This window comes from Sminthopsis crassicaudata, chromosome 2 (genome assembly GCF_048593235.1).
Source record: "Sminthopsis crassicaudata isolate SCR6 chromosome 2, ASM4859323v1, whole genome shotgun sequence".
Lineage (NCBI taxonomy): Eukaryota > Metazoa > Chordata > Mammalia > Dasyuromorphia > Dasyuridae > Sminthopsis > Sminthopsis crassicaudata.
Window position 1 is genome coordinate 146,703,722 of NC_133618.1, and position 17,008 is coordinate 146,720,729.

At 37.2% G+C, this 17,008-nt stretch overlaps 1 protein-coding gene across 5 annotated transcripts in view; it reads left to right on the top strand.

Annotated features, from left to right (window-relative positions):
- The window catches only part of INTS9 (integrator complex subunit 9), a 129,674-nt gene that overhangs the window by 78,573 nt on the left and 34,093 nt on the right, over positions 1 to 17,008 (top strand). The window lies entirely within an intron of this gene.

Sequence of the window (17,008 nt, forward strand, 5' to 3'; positions counted from 1 at the left end):
TTTTTTTTTTTTTTTTATTCATTTTTTCAAATTATCCCCTCCCTCCCTCCACTCCCTCCCCCCATGACAGGTAATCCCATACATTTTACATGTGTTACAATATAACCTAGATACAATATATGTGTGTAAATACCATTTTCTTGTTGCACATTAAGTATTAGCTTCCGAAGATATAAGTAACCTGGGTAGATAGATAGTAGTGCTAACAATTTACATTCACTTCCCAGTGTTCCTTCTCTGGGTGTAGTTATTTCTGTCCATGATTGATCAACTGGAAGTGAGTTGGATCTTCTTTATGTTGAAGATATCCACTTCCATCAGAATACATCTTCATACAGCATTGAAGTGTACAGCGATCTTCTGGTTCTGTTCTTTTCACTCAGCATCAGTTGATATAAGTTGATATAAGGAGTTTGGCTGAGAAATGGAGGAGAGATATAGAAAGAACAATAGTTAGCAAGGATGGTAGGATCTAATAATTTTTTTTAAGGATAGAGAGATTTTGATGTGTTTACATGTAGCAGGGAAGAAACTAGTAGTTAGGGAGAAATTGAGAAATCTAGAGAAAAAGGAGGATTGTGTTTTACTTTATGAGTACATTAAGATGGGAGAGAATGGAATCAACGCTTTATGTGGAGAGAGAGAGCTCATGATGAGAGCTTTGATTTTCTCAATTGAAACTAGAAGGTAAAGTCCTTACCTAGGATTGAGCAATATAGGTTTAAGAAAAATATAGAAATTTTGGAACAACTGCCATGTAGAAAGAGATAGTAAGGAATGATTTCAAGGAGTGTTATTGATGATAATAATATTTAACATTTATGCAGTGCTTTAAGGTTTGCAAAGGGCTTTACAAATGTTATTTTATCTTCATAACAACCTTAGAAGGTAAGCCTATTATTATCTCCATTTTATAGATGAAAAAACTAAGACACACAGATCATCCTGCTAAGATGTATCTGAGACAGAATTTGAACATAGATTTTCCTTATTCTAGGTCCAGCACTTTATCTATTGTACCATCTAGTTCTCTCTAAGGGCCTAGATTAAGGCCCTAACACATTTTAGGGACCTATTGTTAAGATCTATGGAAAGATATGAACAAAAATCATACAAAATGAGAAGGTATAAATATTTATTTATTTATCTTCACCCATTAGATGGAGATCATAGGTTCATTGAAATATACATATATATATTTAAGGCATCTGGAAGAGCATAGACATGCATATTATTCCAGAGTTTAAACTGATAGGAAGAACTTATAGGGACATCAATTTCAGCTCAGTCTAAGAAAGAAGTTTATAACGATTAAAACTGCAGAAATTGATTCAGCTGGCTTCATAATGTAGAGCACTATCATTGAAAGCACTCAATTTAGACTATCCATTTGTAAAGGATATTATTAAAGAGATTTGTGTCATTGACAGGAGTTAAATGACCACCTAATCTCCTACCCAGCATTCAGATTTTGTTCAGCATTCAGTAGAGCTTAGGAAGCAGGGAATAAAAACCCAACAATTGGTTAAATCTCATTTATATATAGTGTTATTCCTAAGTGACTTCAAAGGACAAAAATAGATTGGCAAAAGCATAAACCTAAGATCATGGATTAGGTATCGTAGCTAGAAAGTAGTATTAGCTTTTTTGACTTAAAAAGAAAAAACTGAATAGAAATAGCTTATCCCTGAATAAAAAGTATTTTGTTTTAAGAATTATTTAACAGCATTATTCATTCAATAAATAGTTATGGACCAACTATACCAGACTGTTTTACTAAGTATCAGGGAAGATAGAATGTTTAGGTAAGCAATCTAATAGGATTAGGAAAAAAACTATATATTTCTATAATAGTTTTACTTGAGTAGTACATTAAGGATTTACAAAACAAAATGCTATATATGTGAAACCTAAAAGAGCCTCATTATACCTTAAAAGAAGAAAGCTGATTCTGTTGTCCTTCGTAGCTAAAAATTATTGTATTATTACTCCCTGCATAACATACATTAAACTAATTGAGATTAATGTGTTGCTACAATTCTCTCACATCAAGACTAGGTGAAGTATAGTACTTCAGTGACTGTAACAAACTAACAATTTCATTTATGTGTCAGCTGCATGGTCATGTAGAGTGTTTAACTTGGTTAATGAGATTTGTGTAGTTTGCTGTTGAGGGAGTGGAATGTTTCATGTCAAGTGTACATCAAAGATGTCTTTCCCAATAGCTATTTCTGTTGCCATATATCTCAGACGAGCTAAGAAAATTAGAACAAACCTCTATTCAGCCCCAAAATGTGAATCAGTGTCTCATATATCAAACACTAGATTCTTCAAAAGATGCAATGCAAAAACAAAAGCAAGTTTGTGTAGCATAGAATACTAGACTCCTTAATGATATTTGCACCCACTTGGTCATTCATATTTAGTCACATTCTTCCATATTATCAAATGTCAAAAGTTCCTCATTTTTTTCTGGTGAAGATTGAGTTCATATTCAGTGGAAATCATACTTACTGTAATTGACCAGTAAATACCAATGTGAGGTTTTACAACCACTAGTTGCTAAATAGAGCACAGCCAAAATCCTGAAGACTTCAGGAATCATTTTAGCCATCTCAACTTATAGCTAATTACAACAACTGCAAATGGGGTAACTATAGTTTATACCAATAGACCAAAAACTTGCCTAGGTGGCCAACTGAAGATCATCCTCTACTGTTTTTTAATAATATATTTTCTACAAGGCTTTTACTTTAAACTTCTGCTTCAAAAGGAAGAGCCAGAGTCTTCTACTTTCCAAAGAAATGATATGTAGACCTTTCCCTGGGTTGATGAGAAGAGAATGTCAATCCTCTACTTGCATAGTGTCTCTTAGAAAGAAATAGAGACAGTGAATGTGGACAATACATTGTAGGAATATGTGAAAAAGAAAAGAAATATAGGTTAATGACTTGAGTGGATAGCAAGATCAGTAGTTTGTTTTAAGGATGGAAAAACCTGGGCATATCTGTTAAAATATAAGGAAAGGAGCCAGGGAATAAGGAGAGATTGAAGATGAACAAAAAGAGGGAATGGTGAAGGGGGTAAGCTTCCTAAAGAGACAGGCAAGAGTAGGATCAAGAGGAGAAATAGATACATTGTCTTTGGCAAGGAAAAGGGCAACCTCTTTGTCTAGACTAGAGAGAGCAAAGAGAGACTCTGGGGTTGAGAGGGTAGACAGTAAGATAATTAGACAGATTTTGAGATATTATAAAAGAAAAGGGGAAGCTCATGATGAGGCTTTGATTTTCTCAATTAAAACTATTAAATCCTTACTTAGAATTGAACAGTATAGGTTTAAAAAGAATATAGAAATTTCGGAGCAACTGCTATGTGGAGGCCAATAATGAATCAGTTAGGAAGGAAGAAAATCAGTCCACAAGCTTACTAAGTGCCAGGTATTGTATCAAGTTCTTGACAATACAGAAAAATCAGAATAGCCAAGATAAATACAAAAAAAAAAAATGGAAAGTTACTTTAAAGAGAATAGCAGGGGCAGCTAGGTGGTGCAGTGGAGAGAGCACCAGCCCTGAAGTCAGGAGAACCTGAGTTCAAATCTGGCCTCAGACACTTAACACTTCCTAGTTGTGTGACCCTGGACAAGTCATTTAACCCCAATTGCCTCAGCATAAGAGAGAGAGAAAGAGAAAGAGAGAGAGAGAGAGAATGGCATTAGCAGCTGAGGGGATCAAAAAAAAGACCTCTTTAGCAAAGAGCTGAGTTTTAAAGGAAGCCAGGAAAGCCACATTGGAAGGGACAGCATTTCAGATATGGGGAATAAATCACCTCAAAAGAACAGAGATAGGAGCTATAGTGTTAGTGTTTAAGGAACATGAAATATGTCAGTATGACTAGATAATAGAATAAGAAAATTAGGAAAATAGAAAGGGACTGGGTTGTAAAGAGCTTTAAAGGCCAGATAAAGGATTTTGATATTGAGTTGGTATAAAAACACTGGAGTTCAGGTTAGGAATGGGAGGAAGGAGTACTTTAGAAAAATCACTTTGGCAACTGAATAGAGGATGGGTTAAAGTGGAAAGAAATTTGAGACAGGGATACCAATTAGAAGGCTATTATAGTAATACATGTAAGAGATAATGAGGGCCTGAACTTGGGATCTAATAGATTTGTGAAGGAGATCAAATGAAAAAAATCACAAGATTTGGCAACTATAGAAAAGAGGCAAGGATGATGTCACAATTGTAGACCTGGGGGATTAGAAGAATGATAGTGGTCCCCTGCAACAATTAAAAGAAAGTTCCATATTTAACATATATAGGTCAACCTGCCATCTGGGGGAGGGGGTGGGGGTAAGGAAGGGAAAAATTGGAACAAAAGGTTTGGCAATTGTCAATGCTGTAAAACTACCCATGCATATATCTGATAAATAAAAAGCTATAATAAATTTTAAAAAAAGAAAAAAGAAAGTTCCTGAAAAAGTGGGAAAGATAATAAATTAGTTCTCTTTTGGACCATTTAATTTTGAAATGCCAATTTCCAGGTCATGTGACCAATAAGCTAGGGGAACAGGCATTTTTTCTAATCCTCTCGGATCTCGTTAAAATAAAAACTGTGTGCCAAAAGATAAAGCAATTTAACTGTCTCCACAGTCTTAAGACACCAAGAACCCAAACAAACCCAAAAAATCCCATGAACTTTTTTAACATCCCTACTCCTACAGACTCCTATTAGCAGAGCTGCACAAACTGACCCTGTTAGGTTCTTACTAAGTGCTAATGAGATAATGAGATATTAGGTTCTTACTAAGTGCTAAGTCGGTACTTGACAATTCTCTAGTTCCGGCCATGACTGGGAGTTTTACTTGTGAATTTCTGGGAAAGAGCTTGCATGCTTAGGAGGAGCAAGTGCATTGATTGAAGTAATTTTTTCCCAGAAGCCCTTGCATTATCCTACTCCCATTCTCTGGGAGGATAAAAGAGGGCAGCTCTGGAGGAAAAGAGAATTTTTTCTGGACGAGACTTGAGGCTGCTCTCTGCAGGAAGGGAAGTTGGCTCTCTATGGGAAAAAGAATCTATCCAAGAGATTTGAGTTGACACAGCAGATCTCCTCCCAGAGAGCGAAGGGCAACTGTCTGGAGACAACAGCACGTTACAAATTGGCATCCGCAACGTGGGGCAAGGACTTTTGCTTATCCTGACAAGGACTTATTCTGAGCCCTTCAGAGGAGCTAGACCAGACCTTTGCATTTAAGGACTTATTCTGAGCCCTTCAGAGGAGCTAGACTGGACCATGGCAATTTGGCGCCTGAACAGGGACAGACACGATCCTGATTCCAGTGGGAAAGCCTCCGATCCAGATCTTAGTCTCTCTGACCCAAAACTGTGAGTAACAAGGAAACTTTGTTAAAGATTGAGTGTTCTAATAGACAAATAAGGAACTTAACTTGTTAAAGGCTAACCTAGCAATCTCTTAATAGTGAAACACTTTCTGTTCAAGGAAAATGTTTAGAGAGCATCATCAAGGTTATGAAAAGCCAAGGATTGATTATAATTTTGGAGGATATTACTGAACTTTTAAAAACTGTGAAGGTCATATGTCCTTGTTTTTCTCTAGAAGAAGAATTGGATCCAGATGAATGGGAATTAGTAGGAACGCAATTAGGTGAACACTACAATTGCCCTTGTGACATTTTGCCCTTTGGTTCCAGACCAAACTCAATTTCCAAAGATACACTTCATACCTACAATTTAATCCAAATGGCTTTTAAAAATGTTATTCTAAAGGAAGAGAAGAAGGAGCAAAATGGGGAAGTGTCTACTAAACTAGGTAAAAAGGATGAATCAGATATCAATGAAGTTAAGTACAATTCTGAGCAACAGGAGCATTTCCCATCTCCTCCCTCAATTAACCCTTCAGGGATGGAGCAAGAAGGAGGAGGGGAAGAGGCAGAAACACAAACAGAATTGCCTGTGAAGCAGCCTAAGCCTATGACAAGATTAGAAAAAGCATTGGTTAAAGCTAAGAGAGAAGGACAGGATATAAGTGATTTTATACATGCATATCCTGTGATTGAAGATATTGACTCTGTAGGTCAAAAAAGGAGAAGATATACACTTTTAGATTTGAATAAAATTAAAGATTTGAAAAAAGGTTGTACCCTTTATGGGGCTACATCGGCTTATGTTAAAATGTTATTAGATGGTTTGTCTTATGAAGTCTTAACCCCGAATGATTGGAAATCCATAGCAAGGACATGCCTAGAACCTGAAGAAAATTTGTTATGGCTTGCGGAGTTTCATGAATTATGTAAAATCCAAGTCAGATGCAATTTGGAAATAGGAGTTAACACAAAATTCACTTTTGAGCACTTCGCTGGTGAAGGTCGGTATGGAGAGAATTCAGAACAGATTAATTATACCATGACAATATATGAGCAAATTGCTAAGGCTGCAATAAAAGCTTAGGGTGTCCTCCCTGGACAGAAAGACTGGGGAGAGGCTTTCACTAAAATAGAGCAAGGTCCCAATGAACCTTTTGCAGATTTTGTGGGACGTTTGCAAACTGTTGTCAAAAGAACTATTGGAGAAAATGCAGCTACAGAAATAATGACCAGACATCTGGCTAAGGAAAATGCCAATGAGATTTGCAAAAGAATTATATGGGGATTAGACAAAGATGCTCCTTTAGAGGAGATCATAAGACGCTGTGCTACAGTGGGAACAAATGCTTTTTACACCCACATTATGATGAACATGGAAATACAGGGTCCTTCCTAGCAAGGGACTTCTAGAGAAATTCGGCGATGTTTCCAATGTGGAAAAATTGGACATCTAAGAGCTCAGTGTAGATATGGAGATACAGTGAGAAGACAGGGTGAGAGAAGACCTAAAACTCCATGTCCGAAATGTCACAACGTCTCCACTGGGCCTCCGAATGTAGATTGACCCAGGGAAATGAGAGGCGGGGCCCAGCTTCAGCCCCGCCAAGTGGGGCAGATGGCAGCCGAGGTTACATCCAGAGAATTTTAAGACGTGATCAATCAGCCAAAAGGCAATCAGATGGAAGAAAGGGATTGAAATTGGGAAAAATAGAGTTGTGTGCAGTAGAGACTACTGAGATGCTCCCTGGAGAAGTAAAATCTGTTTCTGTTGAGCCTATGGATTCTTTGCCTCCAGGCACAGTAGGCTTGACCATTTCACCTTCTGAGAGTGCCTACAAAACAGTGTCCATCCATACCCTGATGTGGGAAACTGGAGAACATGTAGCTAATATCCCAATCACTAACACAGGTAGACAACATGTGATTTATCAACCAGAAGAAGTAGTAGCATCAGGCTTATTGTTACATACCCCTAAAAAGCAACTTGGTGATAGTCGCCTAGATTCTGACTCCAATGAACAAAATCCAGGAATTGTGACAGCTGACCGACCTATGCATACTATTTATATAAATGGAATACCATTTGAAGGATTGGTAGACACAGGTGCAGATCGTACAGTTATTAGAGATGCCAATTGGCCCAGTCATTGGCCAAAGATTAAGGCAGACCACCTACATGTCTGGGGTAGGAGGATCAATAGCAGCAGAAGTTAGTGCTAGGCCTTTGAGATGGATATTTGAAGGTAGAACAGGAGTTTTTACTCCTTTTGTGGTTGAAAAAATCTCTATCAATCTGTGGGGAAGAGACATTTTACAGCAGATAGGATTACAAATAAGCACTTCGGCTTTTTAGGCAGGGCTGCTGTTGAAGGCCTACCTGCACTTTCACCAATTCAGTGGAAGACTGATTCACCAGTGTGGGTAGAACAGTGGCCCTTAAGAAGTGATAAAATTCAGGCCTTATTAGACATAGTGAACGAACAGCTTGACCAAGGACACTTGTGGCCTTCTCTAAGTCCTTGGAATTCCCCAGTATTTGTGGTGAAAAAGAAATCTGGAAAATGGAGCATGTTAACTGATCTAAGAAGAGTAAATGAACAGATGGAAACTATGGAAACTCTTCAGCCTGGACTTCCATCTCCTACTCAGTTGCCAAGAGAATGGCCTCTATGGGTTATAGACATTAAGGATTGTTTCTATTCTATCCCTCTAGATAAGGAGGATATGAAAAGATTTGCTTTTTCAGTGCCTAGTGTTAATTTGGCTGAGCCTTATAAAAGATATGAATGGACAGTTTTGCCACAGGGAATGAAAAACAGCCCTACTATGTGCCAAATGTATGTTGCTGCTGCTCTTGCTCCAGTAAGAAAAGCCTTTCTAAAAGTAATATTGTTACATTATATGGATGATATTTTGGGATGTGCACCTGAGGAACAAATGTTAGAAGCATGTCTACAAAAGACCATGGAAACACTAAAGTACTACAAACTGCATATAGCTACAGAAAAAATTCAAGACATACTCCTTTTCAATATTTAGGATATGAAGTATATCCTAAAACACTCACAGTACAGAAGCTTTCTTTAAGAACAGAGAAGTTGAACACCTTAAATGATTTCCAAAAATTAATAGGAGATATTCAATGGATGCATCCAGTGTTAGGCTTAACTACCAATCAACTACAATCTCTATATGACATTTTAAGGGGAGACAGTGCTTTAAATTCACCATGCCAGCTTACAAAAGAAGCACAAGAGGCTTTGAGAGAAGTTGAACTGGCTTTATCCAATGTGGTTGAAAGAGTCACTCAAAAACCCTTGGAAATATCAGTTTTTGCTACAAAAGAGGCACCCACAGCAGTCCTTCATCAAGGCGACAGTGTGATTGAGTGGGTGAACCTCCCAGCACAACCAGAACAAAGCCTTTCTCCTTACCCAGTGCTTGTGGCTAGGATTTTATTAAAGGCTATTAAGAGAGTAATACAATTATCTGGAATAAGTCCTGAAAAAATATACACATTCTATACTAATGCACAAATTAATGTATGCTGTGAGACCATCCCAGAATGGCAAATTTTATTGGCCACCGCTCCAAATTTTGCACATGGATCTCCATTAAAGATAACCCAGCTACTATATAATTGGTGGTGGATTTTTGAAGAAAAGGTTTCTAAGGTTCCTCTTAAAGGACCAACAATCTTTACAGACGCCTCCAAAGAAAATATTTGTGCTATATACTCTCATGATTTAACCATAAAGAGAGAAGTCAGGACTCCTTTTCAGTCCACTCAACAGAATGAATTATTTGCTATAATGCTAGCTCTTACTTATTAACCAGGAGACGTAAATATAATTACTGATTCAGCCTATTCAGTAGGTGTAGTACAAAGAATTGCGACAGCCCAAATAAAATTTGCAGCCTCTAATATTTATCAGCCCTTTAAAGAACTTCAAGAGCAAGTGAGAAAACATCCAGGCAAGATTTATATCTTGCATGTCCACTCACATAGTGAACTTCCAGGAACTATTTTTGATGGAAATTCAAAGGCAGATGGCCTTCTAACCATGTTAGCCAGTAGTCCTTTATTTCAGGAAGCACAAAAATCTCATTCTAAATATCATCAGGCTGCTTGACCTTTACGTTTACAATTTGGAATCACAAGAGAAGAAGCTAGGAGCATAGTAAAAAGCTGTACAGCTTGTCTTCCTTTCCACGCTCCTACACTTGTGGTTTGAGACCCAATGAAATCTGGCAAATGGATGTGACCCACTATAAATCTTTTGGTTGTCTGTCTTTCATCCACGTGGTAGTAGATACCTTTTCAGGATTCACTTTTGCAGTGCCAACAGCGAAAGAGACAGCCCAAGTGGTCACTAAATTCCTTATCCAAGCATTTGCAATTATGGGTGTGCCACAAGAAATAAAAACAGATAATGGACCTGCATATAGTTCTAAACATTTTGCGTACTTCTGTGCGCAGTATAAGATATTACACATTACTGGAATACCTTTTAATCTGCAAGGTCAGGCAATAGTAGAGAGAAGAAACAGACATTAAGACACTCCTCCAAAAACAAAAGAAAGGGGGAGCCACAGGTAGCCCTAGGGAACTTCTAAATTTAGTTCTCTATACCATTAATTTTCTAATTTTTGACAAAGATGCACTGGCTCCGGCAGACAAGTTTTATAATCCATCAGAAGTGTCCAGTGTGAGCAGCTCCACTGTCCTTAGATAATCGCCAGGTGATGTGGAGAGACCCAGAAAGTGGTGAATGGAAGGGACCAGATAGGTTAACTGCCTGGGGGAGAGGGTTTGCTTGTATTTCTTCAGATGGGTGCCAATGAGTCATATCCACTTTGTCCATCGGAGAGAGACAGAAAAAGAGAAAGACCTCAAAACAAGGAAGAAAATCTAAAAAACATCTGACACTGAAAGAGCATGGCTAATAAGAAGACTGTTAAAGAACTTTAAAAACCAGCAGGAATCATTGGATTTCCTAACACAAGATGAGACTAATGGACTTATGGACATTTATAAATTCTCAATTTATGATTATTTGATCATGTTATTTGTTACATACTTCTAGCATGTATTATGTTACTATGCTACTATGTTACTATGTATTTATGTAATCTATGTAATTATGTGTAATGCCTCCCATATTGATGGATTTATGTTTCAAGGTCATGACCACCCTATGTTCTAAATCAAAAGAAAGGGGGAGATGTTAGGTTCTTACTAAGTGCTAAGTCAGTACTTAACAATTCTCTAGTTCCGGCCATGACTGGGAGTTTTAACTTGTGAATTTCTGGGAAACAGCTTGCATGCTTAGGAGGAGAAAGTTCATTGGTTGAAGTAATTTTTCCCAGAAGCCCTTGCATTATCCCATGCCCATTCTCTGGAAGAATAAAAGAGGGCAGCTCTGGAGGAAAAGAGAGTTTTTTCTGGATGAGACTTGAGGTTGCTCTCTGCAGGAAGGGAAGTCGGCTCTCTACAGGAAGAAGAATCTATCCAAGAGATTTGAGTTGACACAGCAGATCTCCTCCCAGAGAGCGAACGGCAACTGTCTGGAGACAACGGTTCTCTACAGGAAGAAGAATCTGTCCGAGAGATTTGAGTTGACACAGCAGATCTCCTCCCAGAGAGCGAACGGCAACTGTCTGGAGACAACGGTTCTCTACAGGAAGAAGAATCTGTCCAAGAGATTTGAGTTGACACAGCAGATCTCCTCCCAGAGAGCGAATGGCAACTGTCTGGAGACAACAGCACTTTACATGACCCAAGTAACTTAAAGTACAAGTCAGCTTCACATTCTTCCCCCCTCTGCCACAGAGATCCAAAAAGCAAAAATTTGCTCTAAGTGACATACCAGAATGGAAGGGTTCTATGCTGCCACCAAGTCCAACCAGAAAATGGAGGATTTGAGGGGAAAGAGAATAAGAAAATGTGAAAGCATTCCATAGAGCCTGAAGTAAATCAGAACACAGCTAGGGCCAGTTTTGTCCCCTCAGAAATCACTTGGAGCAGAGGGCAAGGATGTTGAACTATGAGAGAACCCATACTACTTTGAGATACAACCCTTAAGGAAACCACTATCAATCTGAAAAGAGTCAGAAAGGAAACAATAAGGGAAAATAGGGAAAAGAAGTAATGGATGAAAGTAAGGAAAAGAGAAAGGAAATAAGAGGGAAAGTAATGGGGAAAGATCTCAAAAGGGGGAAAAAAAAAAAAAAAACCAAAGACATTGAACATCAATAGATGAACCAAAAGGCAATAATAATTTCCAGGTCAAGTAAGAGAGTTTAGGCATCTGTGATTAAGTATTATAAAAAAAATAAATTAAAACCTGATAAAGCAGATGACCTTGTGAATTCCTTTTCTTTTCTTTTCTTTTTTTTTTTGCTGAGGCAATTGAGGTTAAGTGACTTGCCCAGGGTCATATATCTAGGAAGCATTAAGTGTCTGAGACCAGATTTGAACTCGGGTCCCCCTGACTTCAGGTTAGTGCTCTTATCTACTGCACCACCTAGCTTGTGAATTCCTAAGAGAAAATGGAACCATAGGAAGATATTCATAAATGATGTAAAAGAGAAATAAGAATTATGAAAGCACAATTTGTGTCCTATACAATAGAAATAGTTAGCAAAATAAATAAAAACCTGAAATCCACTGTGGCAAGTCATACTAAAGAAACAAAAGAACATAACTGCTGGAAATACAAACATGGAACCAAAGGAACAGTCTGAAAGAAGAGGAAAATGCAATAACATTTAACGGAAATATGATCTCAAGCAAAACATACTATCTCTAAGACAAGATTCATTGAAATAATGGAAAATATTTTAAAAATTAAATATTGTGTCCTTGAAGGACACAAGTCAAAAAAACCCTGAACACCATGAAAATATAGGAACACCACAAAACACCAGAAAAAATATAGGACTACTGCCTAGAATTTATGAATAAAGAAGACAAAATCCATAGAATAGCCTTAGGGGCCAAAAAAATAACCTATGCTGCAAAGCACCAAGATATATAGTGATTATATTAACAATTCTACTGAAAAACAATAAATTCTTCAAGTTACCAAGAGAAAGACTTTCAGACACAAAGGAAAAGAAATTCAAATAAATCTATTACTTTTATTCACCAAAAAACACAGGAAGGAATGAAAATAATGTGCTCCAAAGAAAAATGGAGCTCAGAAACACCCCAGCATAACCCACTCTAAAAATCTGATCCTAACTGTATATGATTAAAAAAAAAATGACTATTCAGCTAAAAAGAGGCATTCAGAGCATGCCTAGAAATAAAATCCAAGTGAAGAAATATTACTTGCTTTTCAGACACCCCAGAAGCATAAGTAAGGGGTAAACCCAGTAAATAAGATCAACAAAATAATAGAGAAACCATTAAGCGATTTCTTTCTAAATACATACAGAGACAAGAATAAAAGTAAAATACAGCAGTGATGGCAGAGAAACAGGTCTGAAACAACCTAGATTGAACTTCTTAATATCACACCTACAGGTAAATTACTATTGAAATTATTTTTGTGGGATTAAATTTTAAAATGGGACGGGATATAAAAAGGTAGAAAGAAGATAATATATGATGTACCTTAATGAAGTCAAAGGCTAGCAATAAAGATAAAGTAATCTTTGAAAACTCTCAGGAACTAGAGAGCCTATGGGAGAACTAGTGGACAATAGAAAGGGAAGAATCAAAAAAGGGAGAGAGAAAAGGGAAAAATCTTGTTTCAGTAATGGATTGGGGTTATATTCATGAATGCTAGCTACAATGAGAGAAGAGAGATTTGAAAAAGCGAAGTGGAGATCTTGCAGGTCTACAGGAATTTAGTGCTTAGACCAGTCATAGGACAATCGGAACTCCCAAGGGCAAATGAGACCTAGAAGAAATAGAAAGCATAGTCCCAGAGATGAGATTTTTAAGAGGAAAAGAGGCCAAGGATAAGGAAAACTTCAGTAATTAACTGCCCAAACAGGGACATAGGAAAATTGCTGCCAAAGGGTAATATGTTCTCAACAAAATAAAGGGTCATGAATCAAAGAATAAAAGTCTAAAATAAATAAAACATCAAGACAAATAATAAAAAGAATGGAAAAAATGCTTTTTAGAAAAAGACAACAGAAGGTGAAATTTTAAAAACCAATTGGCAAAACAAGGTAAAGGGGACAAGAGAAAGGAAATCTTGACTTAAGGGGAAAAATGAGAGGAAAAATTAACTAGGAAAAGTAAGCAATGAAGGGACTCAGAAGCAAAGCTTCAACACTAGGAAAATGGATAGCAGAGCTGGCAGAGGTTATTTGAAAGTGAGAACAGGTGGGATTAAGATTGCCTTAAAATGAATTAAGCTAAAATAACTGAAGAAACATAGTATCTTTAACAGAGGAAAGAGAGAGGAATCCGGGTGGAATTTCGAGATACCCAAAGGACATGCAGTTAAAAATGCATATAGTTAGTGTTGCAGGACTAGAGCTCAAGAGACAGACTAGATCTAAGATTATCTGCATAGAGATAATAATTGAACCTTTGGGAGATGATGAAATTGCCATGTGCAAGAGTATAGAAATGGAAGAGAAGAAATGCCAGGAAAAAGCCTTAGGTAACAATCATAATTAATGGGTATGTCACAAGTAAAAATCCATCAAAAGACAGTAAGGATCAAATAGCTAGGAGAATAACCAAGAGAAAGCAGAGTCACCACAAAAATAGAGAGGAGACAGTCTCCAGTAAATAGATACTGGATGGTTTCTAATGCTATGTAGAGGTAAAGAAGGACGAGAATCAAAAACCTAAATTAAATAGCTTAACATCTCAGGGAGGAGGGAAAATGAGGAAAGGAGAAAATTTGGAACTCAAAATTTAAAAATAAAAAAGTGTTAAATTTTCTTTAGTTAAGAAAAGAGAGAGAAAGATAGAAGAAAAGCTGATGATAGTGATAGGCAAGTTAGATCACACAGTGAAGAGTGTTGGATTCTGTCTGAGAAAGATCTGATTTTAAATCTTGCCTTAACAGTTATCCCTAATATGGTCCTAGACAAGTCACTCAACTTCCGCCTGACTCTATTTTCTTATCTGCAAAATGGGATTAATAATAGTACCTACCTCACAGAATTGTAATGAAGATAATATACATGAGATAATATATGTAAACCTTAAAGCACTACATAAATGCTAGCTATTGGGATTTAGTGAATGCTTTTTTAGGGTTATGAAAACTTGGGTGTTTATAGAGAGTGGAGAAGAAACCAGTATATTGGGAGAGATTAAAAGGTTAGAGAGGAAATGGATATGATGGTTGGAACAATGTATTTGAGTACATATAGAGAGGTTGGCCTTGGAGATTAGAATGAAGGCAGAGATAGTTGGGGAAAGATTTGGGGGGGGGGTCATAAGGATTGAAACGAGTGGGGGAAAAGAGGGAACTCTACTCAATTTTAGAGGTGAAAGATGAGACAAGGTCCTTCAGAAAGTGGAAGGAAGAAGTGGCACAGAAGGCTAAGCAAACAAGAAAAGTTTTGGAACAGTCTCTCTGGTGAATGGAATAGAGAATCAAGGATTAGTGATAATTAACAATAGGATTGATTTCCTATGATGGGAACCCTCTTGAAACTAGTGAGCATAAAATTTTAGTGGGCCCCGTCAGAGTTTTATGAGTTCTTCTAGTTCTATTCAGCAGCATGTAATTAGGAAGAAGTCGGCAGGTGGTAGAAATAATCCAAGATTGGGTTTGGCAAAACATAATTCATTATAGGACAAGGAAGGAAAGAATTCAAGAAAAAAACAGGATATGATAGATGTGGTTCACCAAGGCTGAAGACTAGAAAAGAAGGAGAATGTAGCCAGAGAAGATGTGAGGGCCTGGAAGGTTGCTAAAGAATAGAGGGATTGGAGATCACAAAGAGAAAATAAATTAAGATCAGGAAAGATGGAAAGATAAAAGTTAAAAGTAGGTAAAGGAAATTCAAAGTTTTTTAATAAGCAATGAAATATTTGTTGGCAATGGCAAAATCAAAAATATGACAACCCTGTGTGTGGCTGAGGTGAGTTGGAGACCTAGGTAATAGGCACTGAATATATTAAAAAACTGGGAATTCAGGGCATTATGAGGACATCAATATATGATGGAGTTCTCTAAAACTAAGGAAGAAATAAGATATATAATAAGTTGCATAAGTTAACTTATATAAGATATAAGTAAGTTATAACTTAAGAAGAGGCACAAGAGGCTATAACTGTGTCACTGGTTATATAAATAAGTTATAACTTAAAATCATAATCCAAGCACTGAACTGATTGTGAAAGAAGGGAGACTGTGCTGGAGGGGGCCAGTAGATAACAATCTGGATTTGTTGATGAAATGAATGACTTGTATTCACACAGCCTGTAACTGCCTGACCTGTCACATTCCTGTGAATTAGAGCAAACCTAGCAATGGTCAGATTAAGAAATCTATGGAGAGGAAGAGGCAAAAGGTAGTTTATTCTAGTCGAGAAGCCATGTAACAGGAACCAGTTGAGTTTAATTAATAGAAATTTGTGATGGACTTATTGTGATACTTAGCGATTTCAGTAGCATTTACCAACATGAGCACAGAAGTAGGGCAGACAGATGGTTGAGTAACCCAGTGGTAGGACAAGGCAGCCAGGGAACCTGGTTAGCCTAGGGCTAAAGCCGCAAGAGGAGGACCACAAGGCTGGAGCCTTTATGATGTTCTGGAAGAACAGAAGTAGTATAGCATTGTGATGGGAATGTATGATCTCTGTGAGTCTTCAGTTCACTTTGCTGCCTTGGACTCTGCCTTGGAGTTTTGAAAGCAAGGCAGTAGCAAGTGGTAACCATGGTGTCAGGTGACTAAGGGCTTGATGAACTCCTCTCAGGGACCAGCTCTTAGCCATATCACAGGGTGCTAAATGAGGCATACCCAGATGTCTGACAAATGGAATAGAGTTACAAAACTTTCCAGTTCCACCGGCCCACTAGTGTCTCTGTCATTATCCTTATTTGAGGCTTATGTGTTTATTGTTGCCAAAATTGAATGAGGAACATAACACAATGAAACAAATTTATTACAAAACCCTTTGCATAGCATAGAATCAGTAAGCAACATTATAGGTTCTTTGGAAGAAAACTCTTTTACATTTTGTGTGACATTAAGTGGGATGGATAGATAGGCACAATTAAGTATGATAGTGATAAATAACATGGTACATGGAAGAAAACCTTGTTTTACATATGTAAAATGTATGGGATTGCCTGTCATCAAGGGGAGGGAGTAGAGGAAAGGAGGGGATAATTTGGAAAAATGAATACAAGGGATAATATTTTTTTAAAAATTACTCGTTCAAAAAAAAACAAACAAAAAAAATCTTGTTTTAAATGAGCGGCTATTAACAAAAGGGCCTAATTTGGTTTTTGCCCTGAAAGCCATTCTGTATAACTTTGATGATACTTGGTCAGTTTAAATAAAGTCACTTTGTTTCATAAGTACATTTCCACCTACACTCCCATTCTGTAGCAGCAAATAGCAAGATTATACACCTTTTTTCTTTTCATTATATATTGTCTAATATATTTTTCATTTTCTTTCTTTCTTTTTTTTT